The sequence below is a fragment of the Pseudopodoces humilis genome, chromosome 5 (genome assembly GCF_049639895.1).
Source record: "Pseudopodoces humilis isolate 2021_Gansu_Grassland_sample_001 chromosome 5, ASM4963989v1, whole genome shotgun sequence".
Lineage (NCBI taxonomy): Eukaryota > Metazoa > Chordata > Aves > Passeriformes > Paridae > Pseudopodoces > Pseudopodoces humilis.
The window spans coordinates 18,531,428-18,552,501 of NC_142204.1; the positions used below are offsets into that span (position 1 = coordinate 18,531,428).

At 41.8% G+C, this 21,074-nt stretch overlaps 1 protein-coding gene and 1 long non-coding RNA gene across 2 annotated transcripts in view; both read left to right on the forward strand.

Annotated features, from left to right (window-relative positions):
• Nucleotides 1-547: 547 nt before the first annotated feature.
• LOC148184291 (uncharacterized) lies at nt 548-5,217 on the forward strand. Its single transcript, XR_015772608.1, has 3 exons — nt 548-850; nt 1,278-1,353; nt 4,869-5,217. It is a non-coding gene; the product is annotated as an uncharacterized LOC148184291 (long non-coding RNA).
• Nucleotides 5,218-18,518: 13,301 nt separating this feature from the next.
• TBXAS1 (thromboxane A synthase 1) overlaps nt 18,519-21,074 on the forward strand; it is a 229,152-nt gene continuing 226,596 nt past the window's right edge. Inside the window, exon 1 of the mRNA XM_014256837.2 lies at nt 18,519-18,560. The gene's annotated coding sequence lies outside the window, so the exon portion shown is untranslated. The remainder of the gene's footprint in view (nt 18,561-21,074) is intronic.

Below are 21,074 nucleotides of genomic sequence, written 5' to 3' on the forward strand. Positions count from 1 at the left end.
TATCAGCCAAATATAAACTGACTTAGGGAATTTTGGAGCCAAAGGCTACTGGTACAAGGCTGGTGGTTTAGGCTTTGTTTTCATTAAAAAGTTTGACTCCAAAGGAAGGTCTTTGTTTTCAAAAAGTGTTTTTAACATCTTCTTGTTATTTTCACCCTCAAGCTTGCTCAGCCAGTTGGGTTTGAAAATCTTGTTCTTGCTTCCTAGTGGCAAGATCATGTGTTGATGGTAGGTATGGGGTGCCAGTTACTATCTGTCATTGGTATTTATGGGGTTCCAACTGCTACAGTACTGTGGTGCCAGGTACAATATTGAGATAAGCAGGGAAGTTATTGAATGTGGACTCTGCTCTTCCCACCTGAGTGCTTGGCCCCTTCGACTTGGAGACTTTGTCCTCTCTCCCATGCTCAGATGCGGGGCACCTGAGAAAAAGTGAGGTTTGTGTTTGCTGCCGAGCAGCCCCGGCCCGTGAGCCCAGCCAGGCTGTACCTGGTACCTGTGGCTCCATCTTGGATCACGTCCTGCTTCCATCCCTGATGCTGGCATGTGAGCCAAGGCACCGGCGCTGGCACCGGTGGCACCGGGAGCAGAACCCACAGAGCCTGTGGCCTGCACACCAGCTGCTGCTGAACTCTTTTCCACAGAGTGTTTTCCAAAATCCGGCAAACTGTGTCAACTGGGAGAGCTGAAATCAACTGAGGTGCTCCTTCCCAGGCTGTGCAGGGTCACAGAAGTGTCCCAGTCAGACAGCACGGAAAGCTTTGATCTCTCTGGAGAAAGAAACTGGCATGACACAGAGGGCTGCTGGAGCCTGGCCGGCATGAATGGGAAGAATTTCTTCCAGCTACAGGTACTAAAGGGACATTTTGCTTCTCAGACAAACTCAACCCTTTGACCAGCTTGACCAAGGCTGTGGCCAGAGAGTCAGTCTCAGCCTGATTCTGAGAAAAACGCATGCCTGGAACTCCATTTCTACCACTACAGAGAAATTAATATGAACCCACAAGAAAGTGGAGAGGAAATGAAAAAATGCAGGTCATGGTAGCAGCTAGTTCTTAAGTGGGACAGGCATAAATTTCTTTAATGTGGATATAGAAGGGGATGTATTTTGTTCTATTTTTACTTGATTGTGGGAGGCTAAAGGGAAATTTTCTCATAACCTCAAGAAAGAAGTGTTCAAAACTAGTTTTTAAAATGTGAAAATTTAAACAAAAAATTAGAAAGGAAATTTTGATGGAGGATCTGTGTAAAATTTTTTTCCCCTTCTTTTTGATCAGCTCTGATGGTTCTAACTGATGCCCAAGGAGAAAGCTTGATGATTTAGAGATGAAGACGAAAGGAACTGCACCCTTGGTAAGTCCTGCCTGTGGGACAGGAACCCCGGGACATACTGAAAATGTTTAAATAAGGAATGTGCCATGAACCAGCATTTATCTCCTGCTTACCCTTACATCTATTTCCTTACCCTCAAATTTTCAGGAATGAAAAGCTGTAAGGATCAGTAATTACGCTGAGACTTTTCCTTTATGTATCACTGCTCACTCAAGAATTTCAGGCCATTACACAAATAGCAGTGACGTGCTTGTCAGGGGCCCTTTGAAGCACAAAGTGCCCTTGCTGCCAGTTTGTTTTCCTCGGAGGAGGAGCGGCGGCAGAGGGAGATGAAGGGATGGAGGCTGCAATGCTGGGATGCCCTCCCCTTCCTCGCCCTCCCAAGTCGCTCATGTCCCTCTTGCTTTATCGCCATGGGGGTTTCTGGCCTCACAACCCACCTGAGGCCAGGTTCTTTTGGGATGATAAGGCATTTCCAGATGCTTAGGTGCGCCTGGCAAACAGGGAACGGGCACCCAGTGCTCAGTGCCCAGAGCCAAGGAAGCCAGTGATCCTACCCCCTGATTGCTGAGAGCTGCTCCGTGACGCCAGAAGGTTCACAGAGAGCAAGCAGGGCTGGAGTCAGCTTACACTGACTCCCAAGGACCAGGCAGCAGCTTCCCAGGGAAAAAAAAAAACAAAACATGCCCACATAAATAAAGAGGGAAATAATTATAAATGAGTAATTAACTGAGCAGAAGTAAAAATGGGAAGCTGAAAGGCTGAAAGAAAAGAGAAGCGCGTGAGATTTTTTGTAGATGCAGAGTCTTGCATTTTACATCTAAAGAAACAGAGGAAGAAATTTAAATGCATATTTAGAAAAAAAAAGAAAAAAAAAATCCGGTGGGAAATGTGAAAAGAACCACTTTTATGAGGAAGCCTCTGAAGAGACAAAGCTATAAATGCACAGTTCCAAATATCAACCATTTCTTTTTCAACATTACAAAACCCCCAAATAATTCATACTGTACAGAGTTAAAGCAAATTTTTGGAAAAGCACCTGGGAACAATGCTGGGAATTGCCCACCCGCTGTATGATTTTTGCTCCTGTCACTGGGCAGTATAAGTGAAGTGTTATTCACTCCAAGAAACATTGCATTCCTTTCTTCTCACCGTTATCTGACTTATAGAGGGGTGTATTTATAGAAATCTTCTCAAAGACCGGAGATGCACTGCCATCAGTCTTCCAGCACCGTCCACTCAGTGCTCAGTGGGAGGATAAAGACTCCTATCCAGGGAAATACCCTTTCCCATAGAATCATAGAATGCTTTGTGTTGGAAGGCACCTTTAAATGTCATCTGCTTCAACTCCCCTTCCACAGACAGGGACATTTTCATCTAGATCAGGTTGCTCAGAGACCTGTCCAACCTAACATTGAATGTTTCCAGGAATGGGGCCTCTGTCACCTCTCTGGGCAACCTGTGCCAGTGTTTCACCACCTCCACTGCAAAAAATTTCTTCTGTTTATCAAGTCTGAATCTACACTCTTATAATTTAAAACCCTTGCTCCTTGTCCTGTTTCTATTGTCCCTACTAAAAAGTCAGTCTCCATCATTCTTACAAGCCCTCTTCAGGTACTGGAAGGCCACTAGAAAGAATCCCAGGAGCCCTCTCTTATCCAGTTGAACAACTCAACTCTCTCAGCCTTTCCTTATGGAAAAGGTGCTCCAGCCCTCTAACCATCTTCAGATTAAGCAGAAAATGGCTTATCAGGGAGGCAGGATTTCACTTGGAAAGCTCCAGACTGAAAACCCTTTCAGTTTAAATAACCTTATTTGAAAGACAAGATGGAAAATAAATCTAAACATGCTTTCTTTGCTCAGCCACCACAAGGTACCTTGTGTACCTTGCTCTCATGTTTCTGGCTGAAAGAACATTCAGTGGGCAATTTTTCACCATATCAAAGTCACCACTATCAAACTCATTCTGGATCCTAAAGAGCCAAATAAATTTGATTGTACTTGTAGAAATGTATATTGGGCAACGATAAAGAACCTAGGCCAGCTGCTGCTCACTTAGCTTTTATGTAGGCAACACTTACATGGATTGCAATGGGGATGGCTAAATGAGGGCTGGATGGGGTAATTGCACTGAGCTGGTGTTGGAGGGGCTGGTGCTTGGAGACCTAATGACATTCCTCAGCCTGGGATAATTCAGAATCCCCAGAGACAAGGCAGCCAGGTACCTGCTGCCTTTTTTTCCAGCCCCATTAGGAGATAACTAGAGTTACACTGTACGGAAAAGATTCAGGCAATGTGATTGAAAAAAAAAAAGGAAATAAAGTCCCTTTATGATTCCTCTATGATTTTGTGGCTCTTAGAGCATGCTGGGTGGTGGGACTGGAAATGTGGAAACACAGAACACAGACAGACGTTATTAGCTTGACAGACTAGAAAGAGTGGTGTGTTTTAGCACTCCATCACCGTGACTGGCCTTTGGTGAGAGTGTCTTTGGCCAGTGCTATTTCCAGGGAGGATTTCTCTGCCTTTATGTACACCCTGCCTGTTGGGCACATGAGAGCTGTGCTATTCAACCCTTCTTCCCCTTGTTTATGTTCCTCATTCCCACACAATCCATAGGCAATGTTGTATAGCGTTACGCCCCTCCCCCAAACTTTCCCTGTTTCAATCGGTGTCACCACAAAGGAATAGATTATTACTGACACTGATCCCAATTTAATCCTTCCAATAATCTGATTTTTCCAAGCCTATTTATATCCTTGAAATGACAGTAGGGTTTAAAGCAATACAAATACCTGAGCCTAAGTGCTGGTACTATCCACAGCAGTCTGGTCCAGTTTTGACCCTTCAGAATAAAGTGTAACCCCAAATATTATTTGATAAATCCCTTCCCAAGTGTTTGTAGTGCTAGTCTGGTCCTGGGTTCCTCTTTTTGACCAGCTTTTTCACATTACAGGTTTATTCTCCTATACACTAGTTATCAAGCTGAAGTCCCAAAATAAGTTTTAAAACTCATATAAATGTAGAATTTCTTTTCCCTTCGTGGATTTTAATAGCTTTCTGGTGTCTGGAAATGATCTAGAAGTAAAGCTTTCATAGCAGTGTAAGAAGTAGAAACCCATTCTAGTTTGTTATTTCATCCAGCAACCTGAGAACATTTTTACTTTCCTGGGCTATAAGGTGATCAGACAATGTTTTCTTCCATTCCCAGTCTCCTTAAGAAGCTCATTAATGCTTTACATTGAAAATAAAGACAGACCAATCTGAAAACAAAGCCATCCTTAGCCCTGAATATTGTAAATGTGCTTGCTGGACCATTTCCACTATTAGTAACAAATTCATTTTAATATTGCTCCTGCTTCTTGCTAGATCTGCAGAACCTCAGTTCACACGTAGCCAAGGAGTAGTTCAACCAGCAGTCAGCAGGTTTTTGTTCTTTTTTTTCCCACTTTTATAATTCAGTGCAGTTTTAAATTACCAAATTTAATAATAACCAAACTTGTTAAAATAACCAAATCCTTTTGTTTCTCCAAAAGGGACTTGGCTATTCCACTTGAGCGACAACACCCGTGGAAGGTGATGGTCTATTTTTTCCAAAGCAAAGGCCTCAGTTTTCAGCAGAATTTACAATCCACTAATAAATATTTAAAGGAATTATAATGGAACTGAAACAAAGAACACACACACACATGTACACACGTGTACATACACACACACACAAAGACATGCACACTCACAGTCAATTAGTCTGAGGTCATTCTGGTGCAGATGGTGCCTCTGTTCAAACCCTGAGATATTTTGTTTTTTCTGTCAGGAAACTTGGCCACCTCAGAATTTTAATACCCCATAAAAAAACATATAAAAATTATTCTTTACTGTCTATGTAGCAGATCACTCAAACATCCATGTCAAAGGCATTTTCTTCAACACAATCTCCTTCTGCCCCTAAAAGAGTGTAATAAAGAGTACAATCCATGCTGATTTCTTGGTATTCTTTCTCACGTATGAACTTTAGGATTTTGAATCATCTCTATTTTATTCTATAACAGACTAAAATAAATTACACCAGAATGGCAGTTTTGGAACATACCAGAACTACACAACTACCATTTGGCTTCAAATGTATAGATTATTATAAAGCAAATGCCCTATGGGCATAACACTAGGTGATATCTTAATTAATGATGGTGAAGACCATATATGTGACATAAACAAAAGAGCTGCATTTTAACAATAATAAAAAAGAGAAGAACAAAATATTCCAACTCTTGTGAGAAAGAATGAACTGATTCCAAAAAGCAGAATAATGAAAACTGAAAGGCAAAAGAAGGGAGAATGTGACGTAGATAATGGAGCTACCTGCAAATGTCTCCCTTTGCCAACCAGAAAGTATGTATTTTATTTTATTTTATTTTATTTTATTTTATTTTATTTTATTTTATTTTATTTTATTTTATTTTATTTTATTTTATTTTATTTTATTTTATTTTATTTTATTTTATTTTCTGTTTCCTTGTCTCTTCATGTGCACTGAATGATGACCTACCAGCAGCACTACCTCTGTATTAAACTGCCTGATTAAAATTCTCACTGAACACTGCCCACCCATCAGAGCCTGCTTGTCCTTTCTTAAGCCAGTGCACGTGCAATATTTGCAAAATGACACGTGGATCACACACTTTGTCTGTGTTTACTATATATATATGTATGTATGTATATAACATTATCTGTGGAAAAAACAGACATTGAGTTTTAAGTGTAAGTGCACAGAAGGGCAGCTTTGCCATGAGGAGGCCTGCTACCTGCAGAGGAGTTACCTGTGCAGAACTGACCCTCTGACACAGCACGCTGAGCTGGACTCTGACAGGTCCTCTTCAAACTGGCAGATGAAAATGCAGTGCCCAGTGGTCTTTTTGTTGTCACACCTGAGTGACCCACATCTGCAAGAATCTTGGGATGGGAACAATACACTGATGGGTGCTTATCAAGGGAAGACCATGATTATCTCTGGCTTTAAAAGCCTGAAACACATAGGATGTGTGGGAGCTGCAGAAGTACCCGTGTCTCACAATCTGACCAAAAAAGCAAATTAAAAGAATGAAGAAATGGATGTTGGGGGTAAGGGGAACTGGTTGTGGAGAGGGGCTCTAAGGGGAGGTGGAGGGTTACATGGGGTGTTATCCATTCATTCCTGTGTCCAGGGCTAAGCTGGAAGACAGTACTTCTCCATTTCCACCCTATCTGTATTTTTTCACCTTTGGAATCTGGTTATTCTTAGCTCACTGGGTTTAATTTGCTGACCTGACATGAATATATCCATCTTTCATGTTGATCCTGGCTTAAACTCAGCAGAAACACAAGAGTGGAAAATAACCCTTCTGTCAGCTAGAGACAATGACACTGAACCAGTTCAGGAGAAATGGAAGGTGGTCACTTCCATACCTGTACCTTCTACATACCTGTAGAAGGTCTCTGTCTACTCACAGTAATCCACAGGTTGAGAGCAAAAGAGCAGGTGTTTGTGGACATACAAGCATAGACATGCAGACACCAGTGGAGAAGTAGAGATAGATGCTTTTATACTCATCAGCCCTCATTGCTGTATTCAGCTCTTCATCGGGAGAGACCTTTGGGATGGATCCGCTGGCCAGGAGAGGGAACGAGAAACCTCCTGCAGGAAAGGGGAGACCGTCTAGTCCAGAAGAAGCTCCTGGGAGAGGGGCAGGCGTGGACAGAGGCAGGAAGGCCTCCCACTCCTGTCGCTCACCATTCCCGTGCCAGCCCTGCTCCATCTGCTGGCAAGAACAATGAGGAGCCGCTGCCGCCTGCCCGCCGGGATTCAGCCCCTCCTGTCCCCCCCAGCCCATTTCATCTGCCACAAGTGCCGAGGGAGAGAAGAGCAGAGCCTCCCCCACACACAGGAGGGAGAACAACCCTTATTTTTGGATCCCTGCTTTCCCATAGGTTTCCCCTCTATTTTAGCCTCCAAAATGTCATTCAAGTTACAAATTAAGCACTGAGCATGCAGTGTATTTACTATCTGATCTGCTGGCTGGGAAGTTTATTCCCCTGCTCACCTGTGATCAGTCAAACCCAATGGAAATATCCTGCAAGGCCCCTGAGGTTGCACATTGGGATGCTGATGGGAATGGAGTGAGGTGGCAGTACCAGCTGCTGCCTCAGCCAAGTGCCCAGGAAACCAGGGTGCAGCTGTGAAAGGTGTTCAGAGGAAATGTGAATCCTTTGGTTCTTTCCTTTGCTGCTCGGCACTTTGCAAGGGTATTATTTTGGCTCTGCCTCCGTTTTTCCCTTGGCTACTACGTGTTTAAGAGAACAGGCTGAGGAAAGCTCTGATATTTTCAAAATGTGAAAGCAATATGCAAAGCTTTTGCTATGTATGAGCCTGCATGGCATTGTGAATTTGACTCACTCTTCTCTCTACGTGGAGATGCAGGGTGTTCACAGCTCCCTTATGAAAGGGTTTTTCAGCTCTAGCACCATGGGCATTAGATGTTTTTTATTCTTGTCCTACCTTCTGCTTTTGGGAAATCATCTGCACCTGGAATTTGTGTCTCTCTTCCATAAGGGAAAAGAAGCATGTTCATCCTGCTGTGGTCCTTATATATGGCAAGTCTTCCAGCTCTGGGTTACAGGTGAATGGGGTGGGCTGAGCTTCCCCACATCAGTTGGTCCTCAGGGAGGGAAGAAGGGCAGCCAGCGTCAGACCAGTGTTTACAGAAAGTTTAGTCTCCAGTGGATTTCCCTATTCCAGTGAAACAATAGGAGGGTCTTGTGCGGTATTATCCATGCTTCCTCTTTATTCTGATATTATCTGTGAATTCTTGCAAATAATAGATGACGGAGACCGTTATTGTTTTGGGAAGTAGGAAGATAAAAACCTTAGATGGACCTTAGAAGTTTCAAGAGACCTATTCATGGTGTTTGTAGCTATGCAAGTCAGAAACTAGCAAAATACCTGTTGGAATAAGTAATAACCTTATGCATTCACTGAAGCAGTTCTTTTACATCTCGTTTTTTAACGAGAGACTGCCTCAGTCAAACAAGTGCTAGAGTTCAAAACAAAAAGGGAAAGCAAATGTAGCTCCACTCTTAATGCCATAAGATTTTTGGGAAGCAATCCATTTCAGCTCATTCATGTATCTGCATTAATACAGGAATTCTGATATAAATTACATGATGGTGATTAATAAATCTTCTATTAATTGAACTTGAAGTAAAAAGAACATATTTTTTTCTTTTTTTCTTTTTCTTTTCTAAACCTGCATTAAAATAGATTATTCAGAACTCTTGGAATGAAAAGTGCTAGGTCAAAACTCACATTTTTCTAGCAAATCGATGAAAACTTACTATAAAAAGTCACATACTGTAGAATCTCAATTGTCCTGGAAGGCTTATCCGGGTTATGACTTAAGTGTGCTATTCATGTGCTGCCAATTTGTTCTAGAAGTACAGGATGAGCTCTAGTGCCTTGCAAAGCAGCTAAACCCTTCCCTGTGCGAGACGGAATCCAGGAGCCATTCAGTGGATTGATTTGGGTACAGAAGTCCTGCAGCTTCCCTTCAGTCCCATGCAGAGCTGGGCTGTGTCTCAGAGCTGGAAGACACAGAGCAATGTGGGTCTTCTGAAGTTCTGTCAGGACTCAGTATCTGCCTCTACATCATGTGCTCTTCATCTGGGAAGTCTTCCTCATTCAGAAACCTTGCCCTGCAACTGCACAGAGATGGTCATGGTGCGGTCCTGCATAGAAGCGGAGAAGTCTTTATGGATACCACCTGTCTGGACACGAAAAACTCCTGCATCACCCATGTATTATTATTTCCTGTTACTTAGGACCTTTCCTTCTCCTTCACCTCAAGTAAAGTTGATTTATTCATGGGTCTAATACCTACTGGTCCTGGTAGAACTTCTCTGGCTCATTGTACATTAACATTGTTGATATTTTTTTATGCATACACAATTAATAAAAATTGGGCAAAGCATTAAAGCTTTTGCTATATTCTGGACAGATTATGAATTCTTTTGTTCTCTGTGAAGTATTGTTAAAATTTGCTACTCACAAGGATTAACTGCTAAGAGCAGATTTTACTCTGAAAGGAGAATTTTCTCTTGTTTGCACAGCCTTGTGTTAGAAAAACAAACATTCACAGTTAGGCAAATAGGGCCATGCTCCCAAAGGGTTTTTTTGTGAGTCTCACGGAATTTAGTGATCCTATCGATCTCCCAAATTCAGGGCAGCAGTGACTGTGTGAGAAACTTCACCCCCAGTTTTCAAAAGAAATGCCTAGCTTTTAGGGAACAAATGCCTAAATGAACACTTGAACACAAGGTAAAAGCAGAATATGCAATTTAGGCTCACCTTGCATCAGTCCATCAAAGGTAGCTTGTGAACTGAAAGCCTGAATAGGGCAAACTAATTCAGAATAAAGCAGTGTTAGTGTGAAATACATGTCCAGAACAGGAAAGGGGAGTTACGCAAGAGAAGCTACTCTGCAGCAACACCCAGTGTGGATAAGCCCTTAATTACTTTTAAAATCTCATCATTAGTAAGCCATGCTTATAATTTCTAGAGGCCTTGAGTTTCTGGAACAACTGGAGTATGAGATTCAATTGCATGCACTTCAGTGGAGGATACAGTTAAGTATCAGCACGTTTGCAGACTTGAGGCCAGTCATTAACTAATTAGTGTATGGGAACATTTAAGTTTTTCCCATCTGATTTTGCAAAGCTATTCAGCAACACTTGCTTATGAGCTTTCACTTTTCGCTTTTTCCCTTTTCCCTTCACTACAAACCAAAAAAACCCCACCAGAAGCAGAAAGACAATTGGAAGTACACTAACTTCCCATTTTCCCCTTGCTGGAGACAAAAATATTTGCTGAGTTTTGTGCTTTTTTATTTGTAATGCAGACATACATACAAAGACTTTTTATAAAAGAAACGTATTAAAGGTCTCAGAGTGTTAGCTTCGTTTGAGGCCATGCAAAGCCTCCTCTCCTACCTAAGACGACGTCAGCCGGAGCGGCTGGGCGTGATGGTGGAACTACAACCCCCAGAGGGCATAGCGGGGGGCAGCCCAGGGGGACGGGGCAGGGAAGCCCGGAGACTCCTGGGAGTTGTAGTCCCGCGGCCCTGCCTGGCAGCTGTCCCAGCACCTGTCTGTTCTGAGGGAGGCGTCGATGGCTCCGCGCCCCACTGCTGCCCTCAGGCTGCTGCAGGGCAGCTGCGGCTGGCACCCCAACCAGGAACCGCTGCAGGAGGCATGGGAGACCTCTGAAGGTAAGGATCTCCTGGGGTTTTCTGTGTAAATCCTGATGGGGTCCATCCTAGTCGTCCTTGCCCCGTGCTTGTGGCTGGGAAGCTTTGCCATGCCGGTCCTGTGGCACATCCTTGGGCAAAGTGGTCGGAGTTTGGCTTGGCTGGCAGCGCTGTCTGCAGTTTCAGCGTGTGGGATCGGGGAAGAGGTGCCATTCTCCCCCACAGCCGTGGTTAGATGTGTTGGCTCCTTTAGGTAAAGCTTAGTGGGACAAATAATCATTCAGTCTTAGAAAAAGTGAGGGTAGGAATCCCACTCCCCTAGAGGGGCTGTAAATCTTTCTCTAGTCAATAATGGTCTTTATAGCATCCAGCTTTTTGTTGAATTTAAGCTTGCTTTTTAAATATGGGGTTTTTTTTCCTCTTAAGTTGACTTCCTAAGTCTTAGAAATTGAGAGAAAAAGAGAGAAATTGACAAATACACATTTTGCATATGTGGCTGCAATAGACTCTGCATGTGTACATTTCCTTCTTCCAGTGTATCTGCTGTTTGCTCAACTGGAGGTAACTCCAAGTTTAAGGCTGTTCAGACCACTACAGTGAAAATCCTTGGGAATGCTTCTGTTTTACCCTGCTGCTTAATAAAACCGAGCAGTGGTCAGATAGCAGAGGGAGAAGAAATGGTTTTGTGTGCTTCCTGGGTAAGGTAAAATGTTTCAAAAAATTTGGCTGTGATCCTGTGGCAAGCAGGCACCTGGGAAACTATTCCAGCCTTGCTGTGGGTCCTTACACCCGAGTGTAAATTTGTCACATAGCTGTGGTAAATACCTTGCAAAAGGATGGATTGCAGACCTCTCAGGGCTAAGTGTACATGAGATAGTAATGCCCTGTGCATAGAGACTTGGTTCAATGGCACAATTATACCCTTGTGGTCCTTTCCCACAAATAATTTATTTATTATTCTGAAGACCATAGATTCGCTGTATGCATTACTTATGGTCAGGGTCACTGGTTCTCAGGTACTGCTTCTGGGGTGAAGCAGCAGGCAATGGGCAGGCTGAAAATTGTCGGAGTAGAATGGGAGTTTTTAGCTAAGGCTACTGGTGCAAGACCCTATCTATTAAAAAAAAAAAAAGTGGAAGTGAAGACAGGAGACCCTCCTAGTAAAGGTGTCACCCAAGAGAAGATGTGAAAGGCACTTCTCAGTTCTGCTGGGAATTTCATTGCCCTTTGCTGCTGGTCTCTGCAGAGGCTGCCAAATGCTGAGCTGAACAGGTCTGGACAAGGAGGCAATTCCCTTCCCGTTGAGAGGCTTGGCAGCTCTGGGTCAGTGTGAGGCACGATTTTGGGTGTGTGGGGTTCGCACACCATGGCATCAGAACTGCTGTCACACGGAAGGGCAGAAACAGAAAACAGAAAAGCTGGCATCCTTCATGAATCAAACATGCAGAAAGGTTAAACACAGTGCCCTCAGATCTGAAATGAGAATGATATAGCTAGTGTTAGAGGTGTTGTTAAGAAGTTCTAAACAATTAATCAATTTTTGTAAAAATCCCAGCAGCTGTAATGGGGAGGTCTTATGGGCTGCTTTCCAGGTGAAGTTTTTCATGTATCTCATAGGCCGATTATTGGCACTGCTGATATATTTATAATAGAAAATAACTTCTGAATTGGAATGAAAAATAATTTGTAGGGGCATCTCAATCTGAAAGACTTCCCTACACATTCAAAAAACTTTATTAAATGTAAACAGCACTAATATGAAAAACAGGGATCATACCTGCGTGCAGCCTTGCTGAGCTTTGAGTGTTTGTCTGTACATGGACAGTACATATGGCAAGTTAAGCCAGGGTGTCAGAACTCCTGCAAGAATGTCTCCAGGGAAGTGTGACGGCTGGGGATGCCACTGAAACCCTGGGGCAGGGCGGGTGACCAAGGTGGAAGATGGTGATGGAGGCACAAAGCCCTGTGCAGGCAGCAGCAGTGGTGGGAGCCTCTGCCCCCTCCCTTCTGGTACTGAAGGAGGGATGGACCTCCCTACTCTATCTTTCCCCATCTGACAGTCAGGCTGCAATATTTAACACAGGCATGGATTTCCCTGTTTACCCAACATCAGCACTCCTCCCAAACGGCAATTGTGTTGGTTTTGTTTTCCTTTCCTCATACACACCAGAAATCACACAGCGTGGTATGGCTAATGGGATTATATTGACCCACCTCTGCAGTTGCTATTAATATCTGAAGAAACCTCCGAATGTAACAGTGGTAGTACGGTTGTCTGCGCATCTTTCTCTTGCCAAACAGAACAGGGTTTTTTTACGTTAGCAGATCCAGTAATTACCAGTCCAAATTTTGCTTCTTGGTAGTGTTAAGAAGATAGGGACCAGATTATATACAGAAGAGAATATATATAGAATATCTGTTTTTGAATGGGTAGCAAGCTGATTTACAATGTCCTTTAAACAGCATCCAAACAGCCAAGTCTTTTTTCAAAACAAAGAAGGCTGAGGGGGTTTGAGGGGGCTCATGTCTTTCTCTTGCTGACCACAGGAACATAACCCACCCTTTTCTAAAAAAACTGCATTCAAAATTCAGCCTTGCTGCACAGGCTACTAAATTTCAATTGCTGGGTTTATGTCATCATTGCAGTTGCAGTAACTCTGTAAAACACAAGATGAAAGGTTGCTCTTTCCACTCTGAGCTCTTTCCATCCTCCACCTTTACAGCAAAGGTTACCCTGAGTGCGTCTGTCTGTTGTAAGTGTAGAAATACGTATTATTCATAACTTGCCAAAGTGTATGCTGGAAAAGCTGAATTTATAGCTGTATTTCCTCTCTGCTGGGGTTTTTAGAGTTGTGTGTTTCAGCATTTCCATTATAAACCCCTGTTTTCTGAGGTTTATAACAGTCTTGAAGAGTGGAGTGGTCTTGAACCATAATAGAAAGCGTGTAATGTTGCATTTACGGTACAGCTGTAACTGCACATTAAGGAGTGTAATCTTCTCTGTGTACCCTCACTGCTTCAATAAGGTTCATTGGAGTTACACATACTGAGAGAAAAACAATATTTTATGTTTGGAGTTGGTGCTCTCCATCCACAGAGCTGAGTGCATCACACGAGGACAGAGAGCATCTACCTGCACCAGACTTTCAAAAATTCTTTGCAATACCCTTAAAATACTCACATGCATCTGCGGGGGCCCCTCTGAATTACAGCTCATCGTAACCTCCCTTTGTCCCTGGGAATTCCTGAGCTGCCACAGACAGAGCTGGGGCTCCTGAGGAGAAAATTCCCCATACCCTGAAAAGGATACATATTCCCTTTTTGTACTAGCCCAGCTAAAATATGAGGCTGGGCTTATCTGCTGCTTGGTGGAAGGCATCAGAAGGTAGGAAAGAAGCTGGACACTGTAAACTTTAGGCTCAGATCCCAACTACAGTACACTTTGAGAGATGAAGCTAAAAGGAGTGTCAGTGGGGTTGAAATCTTGTTTGAGGCTAAGTTTTTCTTGCTGTTTCAACTCATAACGTAAGGTTATTTAGTCTTCCACTTAACCTCTCTTCCCTTGGCTAATAGGTCATCTTCTTGGGTTCATGCCCTTTTACAAGTACTGCTAACCTCAAGCATTCAGAAATCACAGATTTACTCTCAGATCCATGAGACTTCAGGAAAAACATGTGTTTTTTTAATTGAGAAATTAAAATAGTTTAATTAGTATTTTATCCCTGATCCTTTGAGTTTCACAGCTTCTGAGCACTTTTTTTCCTCTCTTTGAGTTTGACAATCCCTGCCCCCAGTAAAACTTGTATTTATTGTGTATTTATCACAATTGCACAAATGAACAATCAGTGCTGTAGCAAAATACTCAACTAAACCAAGAATTCAGAAAGAGCTTGAGATTTGGAAGTGTTGGTTTTGTAATTGCATAATTTTTTTCCCCCACTTTTTTTCACCCCCCTCACCGGTTATGCATGTCACTGTTGCAACTTACCTGCTGAGAATGAGATAGCTGAAGGGATTCCTGATTTACTGAATTAGTGTACAAGTGGTCAGCAGAAAGGTCAGCAGCAAAAAAGCCCAACGAATGGGAAAGCACAAAAGGCTGAACCAGAGTAAATCTGCCCCTATGTTGCATGTGCTTCTCTGCCACATATAAGGGGGCTGCAACTTGCGTGTTAGTTATCTTTCATGCGGTAAGAAGCCCTTTGGGAATATTTGGTGTGATCTACCAAGAATTATTCATCATGTGATGCATACATTTAGGAAACAAATACAGTCTGTATAGGGCCATGAGTGAAAATAGGGCATTTCAAGGTACTTTATATTGTCCCTGCTTTTGCCCTGCAGTGTGAAGGTTTGATGTGTCTTCCTCCCCCAGCTTTGTGTGTTCCAGCACCCCACACATTTTGTGTTCTTACTGGCATCTGAGAATATTCATCATGGTTGTTCATAGTGCAGTTATTGTCATTTTGAAATGCTTGTCATGGAGAACATTTTCAAAGGCACGAGAGGCAACAGGGCAACAGCTTCACCTGCCACATATGCAGGAGTCAGAGCAGTATTACCAAACCCTGCACATGGTGATCTCCAGGACAGTGTCCTGTGAAGGGATGTTTCTGCATCTTAAAAAGTGGTTCTATAGATGCCACTAAAGAATTGCTGAAGAACTGGTCCTTAGTGATTTCTTTTGCTGTCAGTTTGAGTTTCTTTGCAGTTGGGTTGCATTTCTACATGTGGATGTAAGCTAAGAGCTTCTGGGCTTCTTGAGGTATGAGAACCATTGCAGTGGCAATAGTATTAGTCTGACTTGCTTCATTGCCACCTTTATTTTTCCTTTTTGCCTGTTTACTGCTTTTTCTGTGCAGAGACTCGTGGTGGTAGTGCCTGAGATGCAGTACCTGTTCTGGTTTTGGCATGTTTGTATCATCCAGTACATTGCACATTCATTTGCTCTCTTTCTGCTGTCTTATCCATCTCAGAGGGAGAATTGCATCCAGACCCTCTGGTTTTAGACAGAGATCAGGCATAAAGGGACAGCTGATACTGCCCGTGGTTTCCAGATGGGAAGAATTCTAAAGAATTCTACCATTCTTGTCGGGCTGCAGGCCATAACCCATGGGCACATTCTCCATTCACATCTGTGGAGTTTCTTCTGGGTGCATGAGTTTTGAAAAAAACTCTGTTGGACCTCAGGTAAAAAATAGTTCTTTACCTTGTCTAAAGTTCAAGGTTTTTGAGACATTTGGTGCATTTCCTATTTGTCATTTTGAATTTTGACAAGGTACTGATAAATGCATTGTATTAGTCTGTAAGTTTGTTTAATTAAGTTATAGAACAAGGTACTTTTGTTGAGTTTTTCACAGTTCTTTTGACCTTTGATCCTCAACCAACACAGTTTGGAGAATTCAAGCCTGGAATTTGTTATCTAGAGTAGCTTTTCAATCAGACAAAGAAGGTTAGGTATTTTTCAGGTACTTAAAAACTGAGCTTCAGAAAAAAAAATTACAACTTAACAGCTCTTACCATAATATTTTTGCAAACATCTGTATGTCTCTCTGGAACTACAAGACTAGTTTAGGCAGGGTTTTTTTGGCTTTTGCTGTGAAAGTGGAGCTATTGATCTGTGAACATAAATCCTTATTTATCTCCAGTCCAGTTTATAGTACAATGAAATTATAGGATTGCTTGAATCAATCAATGTTTCTAAAGCAAGCTATAGAAATATAAACAAGTTACCAATTATTTAATAAAGTCAATTTGCTTAGAAATGCCTGGCAATGGGCAGCAGATGTTATACTAATTTCTGCTTTCTCTGGAATTTCACAGGGGCTGCAAGATCTTAATGTCACTATTAGCAAAGGTAACTTTATTTTAGAAACTCATTCTGAACTCTCACAGCAAGAGGAAGAAACTGTCATTCCTTTTGACCACAAAATCTGTGCTATTTCTAAGAGGAGTTCTTTGAAATAACTAGGATATCTCACAGCTTGTTGCTTTAGAGGGGACTTAGTACAGTGGCACTACATATAGTTAGCATAATGAGTTTTTTAGACTCTAAGATACTCACTGTGTTTGAAGTACCATAACTTTTAGGCAGCTAAGATTAAATTTGTTAGTGAAGCACAAGCTTGCATAGTATTTTAGCTTTCCTAGAATTTTAAACTGTATGCCTGTTTCCTGAGAAGCATTTAGGTTAATGTAACCAGGTTCTGACTTGGCAAAACAATTTAAGTGTAAGAGTGAGTCTTTCTGCTTCTCAGCTGGAAGTGCCATGAAGGTGTCCTCCTCAGTGTGGTTTTACCGTTACTGTGTTTGCCTTTTGAGATCCACTTTAATGGAGTGATTTTATTCAAGGTGACTCAAGAATCTCCCATGAGCTCATGGTGTCCTTTTGGTGCTCTTGTCTGTTTTAAATGTAGAGCAGGATCTTTATTAGTAGGCTCTGATGCCTTGGTGGTCTGTCTGTTGGGTAGTTTGTCATAGTTTATCATGCAGGAGTACAGAATCATCTGATTAAACTTCTTAATCAATCCTTGAACAGGGATAGCAATAATTAAGTCACAGATGGCCACTGTAAATCCCTCTATTTCAATACATTATTATTCCCAGTACCTTGAATATTAAGGTTGTTTACAATAAAATAAAAAAAATAAAATAAAAAAAAGAAAATCTCTGTGAAATGTGCCTCTGGAATTTGTTGGTTTTTTTTCCATTGGTCTATCTTCAAGAGAATTGAGAATTCATTTTGGCTCTGGAAAGGTTTTTGCTTCAAAATAAATTGTCATCATATATACTTCTACATTTTGTTACATGGGCTTTGTTAAAGCTTATACATAAACTAGTGCCTGATTAATCTCTTTTTTAAGCTGTTCTGTGGTATTTTGTCTGCGGTATTTTGTGGCTAAGCTGTCTGTAGCAGAATTTTGTTGATCTAAAGACTGTGCTATAAATTTCTATAGACACAAACTGCTATAAAATTAAAATGTAACATCTTCCTGGACTTCCTTCATCTATCATAAAGTTGGTGTGGCTCAGCCTTAATTGGATTATTATAGATCTAAAATATATGAGGTAGAATAGCACAGGAGGAATTGAATTTGGTCATTAGCAGGAGTGTGTGGTTGGTGTAGCTGGTGTAGTCAGTAGCTCCTGAAATACGAGACTACTCTTTCCATTTGATATGCTATGAAGACAGTCAAAATCCTTAACGTGATTTAGGTTTACTGGGAAGGTCTATAATCCTACTTTTTAATAAACTCTGTATTCCATGTTGGAACAATACTTGTTTATGTCAAGCATTGCTGAGGCTCACAGCCACGGTTGTATTCCTTTGGAAGTTGAAATGCATTGTTTTGGAAGAGCATTTACAAAAAATATTACTGGACTCAGACAGGGCTCTAAGGCACAAAGGCTTCCTGTAAAACCTGGATTGTCTGGGTGCCAGCTTTTTGTCCTTTTTCAGTTGAGGAACAATTCAGCCTCTCAGACTGGATGCTGTTGTGTACTTCCCTGTTTAATAGTTACTGCTGTGAGTGTGTGTGTGCGGGCTGCAGCTCTGGCTGCTCAGCACTGAACTCCTTCTGCCATTTCCCGGGGAGCGCCCAGGCAGTGGTGGGGAATGAAGGATGAGATGGGTCTCTTCAGTGTAGGTTTTAGTCAACGTCTGCTTGTGATCAACAAGGTGGTGATTTGTGGATTTTAATTGCTACGGAAGAGGGGACCGTGGATGGCACCGTGTCAAGGAGCTGCAGACCTTGGTAGATGCAATCTTGAGGGAAGCCTTGTGGATGCAAATGCAGGCGCTGCTGCTGACTCACAGCAGTCTGACAGGAAAAGGCTCTCTTCTGCTTGCCTCTGGCTTCCTCCAGCGTGTGGTTAGGGAGGACTTTTTTATCTGTCTCCTAGTTCTTACTGTTACCATGCTGGCCAGCGTGACTCCACAAAAGGAACTTGGAGGTTGGTGAAAAATATCTGTGTTATTAAGTGTTAATTAGGATGATATTTCTCACATAAAAAACTTGTAAAGAGAGTTCTCAGTATTGATAAATAGCTTGTTTTCATGGCTCTCTGCATCCCTGACTCCTTCTCCCCCCACAAGTATCATGTGGATTTATATGACTCTTCACAGAGCTGAGGTCCCTAACTCCAGGGTGATAACTGTAAGTGCCTCTGTCTGTGATGAGAAGTGCTCCAGGTAGGTTTTAGAATCAATGCTTGCCACCCTTCCTAATGGTTGGAGGTGCCAAGTTAAAATCCTTCAGCAAGAAACAGGTGATGAAGTGTAAAAAGTAAAACAAAAAAACCCCACTATCAACAGCAAAAAAGGATGAAAAGAAAAGGAAAAAAAAGCTTAATTGTGTGTTCTCTTCCAAACTGGATTCTGATGTGAGACCCTATTTTCTTTCTTAAGTATATGTTTAAGAACTATTCATATCTCCTGTCTCTCTGTGTGACTGGGAAAAGACTCCAGTGCTTCTTTAAAAACAAGTGAGGTCTGTACTTGATCTATGTGTGCTGATAGGAGTTGTGCAGTAGAATTTAATAGGAGAACATTTGTCCTCTATGTGCAGAAAAATGTCTTTTATTAAAAAGACAAATAAATAAAAGTGGAATTGGAATATTTCTTTTGTCTTCTACCTTTGTGGTGGCTGCTTTAGTTTTTAGAAAAGACTTTGATGCATATCAATGTTTGAATTTTTTTCTCTTTTTGAAAGTCCCACAGGATTGGTTGCTAGTTGGGATTAGCTTGTGCCCACTGATTAATTCCTTGTGTCACTGGTCTTGAATCTTGTTGCAGTTGTTCTTGGAGAACTTGCCAGCAGCAGCAGTCCAGCAGAGCTGTTATTGACCTAGAATAGCAGTTGAGTTGTTATTACATGAAGAAAGGTTTTCTGTGAACTACGTTGCTATTCTGTGGAGCTGATGAGCTGGTTAACACCTTTTACTTATTCTGTAAGGATCTGAGGCTGGAAAGGAATTAATGCAGTTGTGAAGCACAGAGAACCAAAATAGCAGTGATTCACTTAGAGCAGAGCCAAATCTTCTTAAAATTAAACTCCATTGTGTTAGAGACTTTACTTTTTTGATACCTATATTATTAACTTCTCTGATAAAAGCAGGAAATGTAATACAGTGATATTGGAGAAACCTTGCACATTAAATCTTAGCTATTGTCTTGGGGTAGTAAGAAAAGAAACCACTCTTCATCAGATGTGTTATGAGAATCACATTTTACAGAATTTCTGGTTCTCAAGGTTACCATATAATTCACAAACCAAGTTTTTGCATAGCATTGATTTCCTTATCTTTCAAGTAGGTTGTTTAGGATGGGTGGAAACTCTGAAGCACATATATGAGAATTTATGATTTCATAAGTAACAAGCAATACTGGGCAGTTCAGTTCAATTTTTTCATGGGCAGAGGTGTTTACTTGCAAGCTGCTGCTTCTGATGTTGTTGTCCTGAAGATTTTTTTGATTATGGAATTTGGTCACTTTAGTGTACAACAGGTTGGTGGACTTTTCTCATAGAAATGCTCCAAGGTGTGTTCTTTAGTTTACCTTTCTAATTGAACTGGATCAGATGCTCAAAACAGGCTTGAGGTTTTGCCTCCTTGCAGGCAGAAAATACAGAATAAAGCTGAAGAGTTCATATACAGTGAACAAACCATTTCCAGAACTACGGTCAAAACTTGATTATTTTGTGCAGCTTGTTCAAGGGGCTGTGGCAGCCTGACTGTACCACAATAGAGATATAGTAAATTTGACCATATTGGTGTAAATCTGATACTAGAAATACAAAGTAGGGGTAGCCAAAGTATCTCTGGAGAGAGTGGTTAGTGATACCTCCAAGGGGGATAGTGCACTGAGCCAGGAAAATTTGCTGTACCCTCATGAACTTGAGATGATACAGCCAAACAGTGCTGTCTGTGTGGACTCACCAGTGTGGCAAATGCTGATTTATGGATCTGGTACTGCTCAAAAAAATTGGGATTTTCTGCTCATTAGTTCCTTCTTTATATGCATTCTAGAAGTCACATTAGACCAGCTTTCCTCTAATTCCTCCTTTTAGTTGTGGCAATTTAAAGTTTACTTTGTTCAATCTTTACAAGGTATGAGCAGCTTGGAAATTAAGTGCTAATGAAGTTTTATATTGCAAAAATGCTCTATTTTAGTTACTTTACAGAACACCACTGTTTGTATGTCAGGGCACCCCTGAAGTGCCTTTATATTTTTCTTCTGTGATCTATAACATGGTCAGGCTGTCTGCACCGTTTCTTTTCCCCACACATTCCCCAGCTTCCCATACTTGAGGTCTAAAAACCTATTCAGCAACACTGATGTCTCAAGCGGTGGGTATGTAAATATTTACTGGCATGACAGTCAACAACAGTGGGAGGGGGGAAATTGCTACATTCTACCATTCAGGGAACCTTCGAGTTCTGTCTCAGAGTGTGCAGTTAATGAGAAGA